The sequence below is a fragment of the Tupaia chinensis genome, unplaced genomic scaffold (genome assembly GCF_000334495.1).
Source record: "Tupaia chinensis unplaced genomic scaffold, TupChi_1.0 Scaffold000671_2, whole genome shotgun sequence".
In the NCBI taxonomy this organism is placed as follows: Eukaryota; Metazoa; Chordata; class Mammalia; order Scandentia; family Tupaiidae; genus Tupaia; species Tupaia belangeri.
Window position 1 is genome coordinate 575,107 of NW_006160194.1, and position 5,678 is coordinate 580,784.

The 5,678-nt window shown below is 56.3% G+C and overlaps 1 protein-coding gene across 1 annotated transcript in view; it reads left to right on the forward strand.

The window, feature by feature from the left end:
• TRAF3 (TNF receptor associated factor 3) overlaps positions 1–5,466 on the forward strand; it is a 128,287-nt gene extending 122,821 nt beyond the window's left edge. Inside the window, exon 15 of the mRNA XM_006160026.3 lies at positions 69–5,466. The gene's annotated coding sequence lies outside the window, so the exon portion shown is untranslated. The remainder of the gene's footprint in view (positions 1–68) is intronic.
• The last annotated feature ends 212 nt before the right edge of the window (positions 5,467–5,678 follow it).

The following is a 5,678-nucleotide window of genomic DNA, read 5'->3' on the forward strand; positions in this document are numbered from 1 at the left end:
GATTTATATTAAAGTCATAGTGGATACTTCAGACCTGCCCGACCCCTGACCAGGAGCTGGGGCGGTGGGTTTAGCAGAAGGCAACTCCTCGGGGGTGGGCCGCTCTGTCTTCACTGCGGTCCTCGCGTTCAGAGGAACCTGGTGGGACAGAGGAAGCGGCGGAAGGCGAATGCAGCCGGCGGAGGAGCCACACGTGAAGACACACCCTGACACGTTTCTAATAGACTAGCACCGCTCTCTGGAGAACTATTTATCCTTCGACGAGATACATACTGCTGTCAGAGGAGGTTTTCATTTCATTTTTAAAGATCTAGTTAATTAAGGTGGAAAACATATATGCTAAACAAAAGAAACATGATTTTTTCTTCCTTAAACTTGAACACCAAAAACAGTGCACTCACACACGTGGGGGTAGCGGACCTGTCAGCATGTTGGGAAAGGAGACTCTGGGGTAATCACGCAGTTCTGATATACTTACTCATCCTGAAGCTCAAGAGTGCAGTCTTGTTTCAAATATAGTATATTGTCTATTTTTAAGGCCTCATCTGGTCTCTGTTTTAATAATTTGTTTGTCAGAAGACCCTGAAGTATACCTAGGTCTTTTTTTGAAAGTCTCTAAAATCAGAATCATTTTTTAATTTAAGGTTCTACAAATAATTGTTAACTGCAAACATTTTATTTTAAAACGTTGATAGACTGATATTTCTTGGAAGAAAATGTAAAATATCAAACACTGGTTATCACTTGTGATAGGAAAGAGAATATCAATCTGTTGTTATTTCTCGTTAGAAATGTAAACCTTCAATACCTGTCGTAGTTACTGACACTACTTCAAAACTATTATGAAAGGGACATTGCTCATGGATGCTGTGCATCATTTTCAGATTTATAATTGTTTTCACCCTAAAATAGGGCATTAGTTGAACTTTGGAGTTCTAAACAAAATCCTGTAGGTTTTTAAAATTCTGCCCCACGTGTTTTAGACGAGCTCTCCACGGCTGACAGCACCGACCTTTGGTCCCCAGGGTCAGGTGTCGGGGGTGGGCAGGCGGCTCGTGCTGAGGGAGGCCCGGGCAGACGTGCTCTCCATCCTGTCGTGTTGCTGCGTTTTGTCTGTGATCTCCAAAAGTGACATCTTTATGTAGAGATGGTGGCAGTTCATGTGCCTTAGATGTGACATGCTGCTTCTCGACCCTGGTTTGCATTTGGCGTCTTTCTGGAAAGTGATCGCTTAACCAGACTTTTCTCTCCTCCACTAGATCTTTGTCTTGACAAGGGCCCTCAGACAACCCTGTCCCTGCAGAGGGGAGGCCAGGCTCTCACGCGGCTTCTCGAGCCTCCACTGCTTAATTAGCACAGATTCCAAACCTTTAGGCCCCAAAACTGAGCTGCCCAGTTCCACTCCAAAGGAGGCAGGTGTGGGGCAGGAGCCGCACCGTCCTGTGCCCCCACTGGGCACGGGTGCTCACACAGCTCAAAGCAGAGCCCTCTCCGCATTCCAGAGACCGCCGCTCCGGGGCCTGGGCAGGCTGGCCTGTGGGTGTCCCTGAACTACTGCCCCGCCGGGGAGGCTGGCCCAGGGCCGCAGCGCTGGCCTGCGTGTGCCGGACGGCACTCGGCTCACTGTTTACTCCTCCACGGTCCAACTGTGATGAGCAGCCTGCAGCCCCGGCCGCGCCCCTGCTATGCACCACGCTCCATGGTGCTCCTCCCACTGATGGGTGCTACACGTGACGGGTGCTTCTTGGGCTAAACCAGCGTGTGAGCCTCTGCATCTGTGCCGCTCGTCCGGAAGACGCGCCCACAGTTGGCCAGCTGGGCGGCACCCTTCAGACTGCCTGCCCCTGGGCTCTCCCCTCCGTCACACGGGGACAGCTGGGTTGGTGCCCAGTGGCCTACCTTGTCTCTGGTGCTGCCGCCTGTCCTGGGTGTGCCTTCGCCCCAGTGCCTGCTGGAAGCGCCCTCCTGTCGCGCACCCACCCCATGCATTCGTGAGTGACCCCGTTGGCCCCCAGCCCCATCATGCCTCTTGTGGTCAACGCTCGGTTCATCCACCTTTTTCCTCCATCTCCTGGAATTGCTGTGGGGGCACATCAGGGTCACGGCTCCGCCCTGCGATGTAGTCCATGTGTCCCTGCTCACAGAGGAAGGGCGGCCTGCAAAGTCGTGCGACGACATTCCTTTGATGTTGTCCCTGACCACCTCCAGGCCAGTCCCCTGGGTTTGACCTTGGAGGTCTGGAGGAGGTAGGACCACTGGGCCGTGTCTAGCCTGGTTTTAGGGGGCTTTCCTAGAACAGATATTAACAGGGAAACTCCTGCAGCCCCTGTCCCCTTGCCGAAAGTGCGTGTGATGTTAACGGATCTAGGATGAGCACCACCTTCCTCGTTCTGCTAACACCGCTTCCCTGTTCTCTGGGTTTGAGCCTGGTTTGGGTCTGGCCACCAGGAAGCACTCAGAAGTGTCCGTGTTTGCTGGGCACTTTCCCATGGCCCTTCTCAGACAGATGCTCCTAGGAACGCAGTGGGACCCTCCTGGCCTGCCACCTGAGCAGGGGTGCGACTTAAGTAGCTGTCACTGTTCCCAGGATAAAGGCGTTAGCGTGGCCGAGCTGCACCCTCCACGGTTGGGGCAGAGAGCTAGGGATGGGGCATGGACTGCCCTAGAACAGACGCCCCAGGTCTCTCCCCGCAGGGGCGGTCAGTGGTGGTGTTGGAGGTGGCCCTCCTCCCAGTGGACGTGCCTGTGCTATTCCATCCTAGGACTCCTGGGGGCCCTCCTCTGGTGCTCACCTCCTGGGGCCAGCCTCGGGCTGTGCTCTCCTGGTGCCGAGGCCCTCTCCACCTCACAGGGTCTCAGCCACGAAAGCGCAGGGTGGCTGTACACTGTGTCCGTGGGCAGGCATCCCATTTTCTTCAAAGGACAGAATTCCCAGCAGGTCAGAACTGTCCCGCTGCTCTAAAGGAACCAGCACTGAGTTTTGTGCGCGTGAGCCCAGGCGGTCTGCTGCCCTGGCTCCTCTGTACCCCGACTGCTGCCTCCGCACCGTGGACCACCCGTCGCTGCTCCCCACTGCAGGGGAGGCGACCCGGGGCGGCCACTCAGGCCCCTTGCAGCAGCTCCCCTCAGGCCGAGCTGAGCCACACACAGGCCGTGGCTGCCTGTGGGCCCGAGTCTGGCCCTTGGGTTCCAAGGCGTGTGCCGGGGAGTGCTGGTCGCCGGAGCTGGAGTGCATCTGTGCCATGTGGGGCCAGGCTGCAGTTGGCTGAGAGCGAGGGGCCTGTCCAGCAGCATTGGTGGGCCAGCGAGTGGGTATCTGGGGGCCTCACTAGACTCTCTGGAAGGGACACCCCAGCCCCGGGTGGGCCGCTGGCCCTCTCTTTCTAGCTGGGCTTTTCTGCTTCCCAGGCTGTCACCAGATGACAGGGTAAAAGCTAGGAGTTTGTGTAAACCGGGTCTAAGGCCATGGGAAAGGCCCAGAGAGCCTCTTCAGGGTTAAGGATGTGACACGCCAGCCCATGTGACCCGTCTTCCCAGAGCCACCTCTGCTGAGGGACACCACCCGGCCTCTTGATGACAAGATGGCTAGTAGAAGGGAGATTCTGCTCAAGAAGCTTCTTCCTGCCTCACCCTCCTTTTCTTCTTCCCGGCCCTGTCCCTGTCCCTCCTGTGGCTGCCACCCGGATGGCTGCTCCCCCACCCCCACAGCCCATGGGCACTGTGCCTGAGTCGGTTCTTCGACAGGCCTGGCGCCCCAAGACTTCCCCTGACCACATGTGGCCTACCTTGGTGAGGGTGCCAGGTGTGAGGCAGTCCCATGGGGCAGCCAGGCCTCCCCTGGCCGCCTCAGTCTGCTCTAGGGTCCTCAGTCAGCAAGGGCCACGTGTCCTAGCAGACGTCTGTCCCAGCACCATCATTAGCAGTGCTCCTGGCCCGACTGTCCAGTAGCGGTCACCCATGGCAGGCCTGGCACCCTTGGGGTCAGCACCAGCAAAGAAAGGGTGTGTGGTCCGAGCCTTAAACCACAGCAGCACCCAGAGCTGGTAAGTGCTGTCAGCTGAGGGGAGACGGAGGCGCCCATTCCCGCAGCTGGGCCGACACCCTCCCTCTGCAGGTTGAGGAGTGGCCCAGGGACTCTTGTCATTTGTCCAGCCAGATAGCCCCAGGAAAGTGGCTGTGCTGCTGTCCCCGGGGGTCACTGTGGGTCAGTCAGCACAGACCCCCACAGGGCTCCTGCCCGACCCCTCTCCCGCAGGTTCCTCCCCTTGGTAGTGAGCACAGCGCAGAGGCCCAGGCAGAGCGGTGAGGTAGTTCCCTTTTACTCACTGGGCTGTAGAGGGGGGCCCAGGGAGAGCCAAGAGCTCTGCACTTGAGTGTGAGGGGGGCAGGGAGTGTGCGTCACGCAGGTCTGCGCAGCCTCCACAGATCTCCACGGCTGTCTGCTCCGGAGTAGACGTGCCCGCTGCCGCCCAGGTTGGGGTGGTCTGTGCGGTGGGCCACCTGGTCGTGACTGCTCTCGTCCTGGCTGGTGCTGGCGGTCTCAGGCACATGGTGTCCAGGACCCAGGCTTGCAGCCCATCGCAACAGCCCAGAACCCTCCCAGGTGTTTTCCACCTGCCTCAGGTGTGTCCTGGACGCAGCTCAGGGCAGAGGCATGGCACTGTGACAGGGTGGCCAGTGGTGCTATGGCCGAGGCCCGAGGCCCAAGCAGAGCTTGCGTTCCATCCCCAGCTGTGTGCTGTCCAGTCTGTCTTGTGAACTCTCGCCGTGAAAAGGTCAAAAGCCCGGGATCACTGTGCCACTCCTGTGACAGTGGTGGCTTCATGACATAGTCCCCTTAGACAAGATCACCTTCAAACTAAATGACTTAATTGGAGACCACAAAAGCCGGCGTTCTATCCAAGGGCCACTCAGAGCTGTCTGTGGGACGGCCTCTGATGAAGGGATGGGGAGCCGAGGTAGAAGGCCGTGCGTGGGACGTTTGGAATTTTGTTCTCCAACGGTACACCTCTTGCGTTCAGTTCTGTTACCCAAAAACAAAGACCAAAGAAGGCCCTTCTGTCATTTGACTCTACTTTGAACCTGCCTGTGTTGAAGTCGCCATCTGTAGCGACCGCTCGCCGTGCGGACCCATCTTGATAGTCCAAGTGATCGTGACCAGTGGCTCACGGCCTGTGTTTTTCTGCTCTTCTAAGAAAAAAACAAAAAGACAGTGTAAGTTATTGCTCAGCAATAATGATGTTGTTCATATGAGTTGGCAACATGTCTGATTTCCTGATAGCATTATTATGTTTTATATTTCTGTTTACTGTACATTGTGTGTGGTTTTATTTGGTATTTATTTGTGTTTTGAGGTCTTGCAATGTTTTTGTGTTTCTGATGCTAATAACTAAAGTTTGTATGACTGTAGAATGCGAACTTTGAGATGCTAAATTGTCTTAGAGGACAATAAATCTGATTAAGGAGTCTCAGTTTCTTAAACCTGCGTCTCCTGTGCTTACCCTCCTACTGGTTATCAACCTGTGTGGCCAGAGGACCAACTCCCAGCTCCGTGTTCTGGCGCCCATCTCGAAACTCAGCAGCGTGCCCCTCTTCCACCGTGGGTGTGGGCTGCCTGCCACCTCAGGTCCCCTTAGGTGGTGGCTGGCTTGGAGCTCCCGCCAGTCTACTGCTGGACC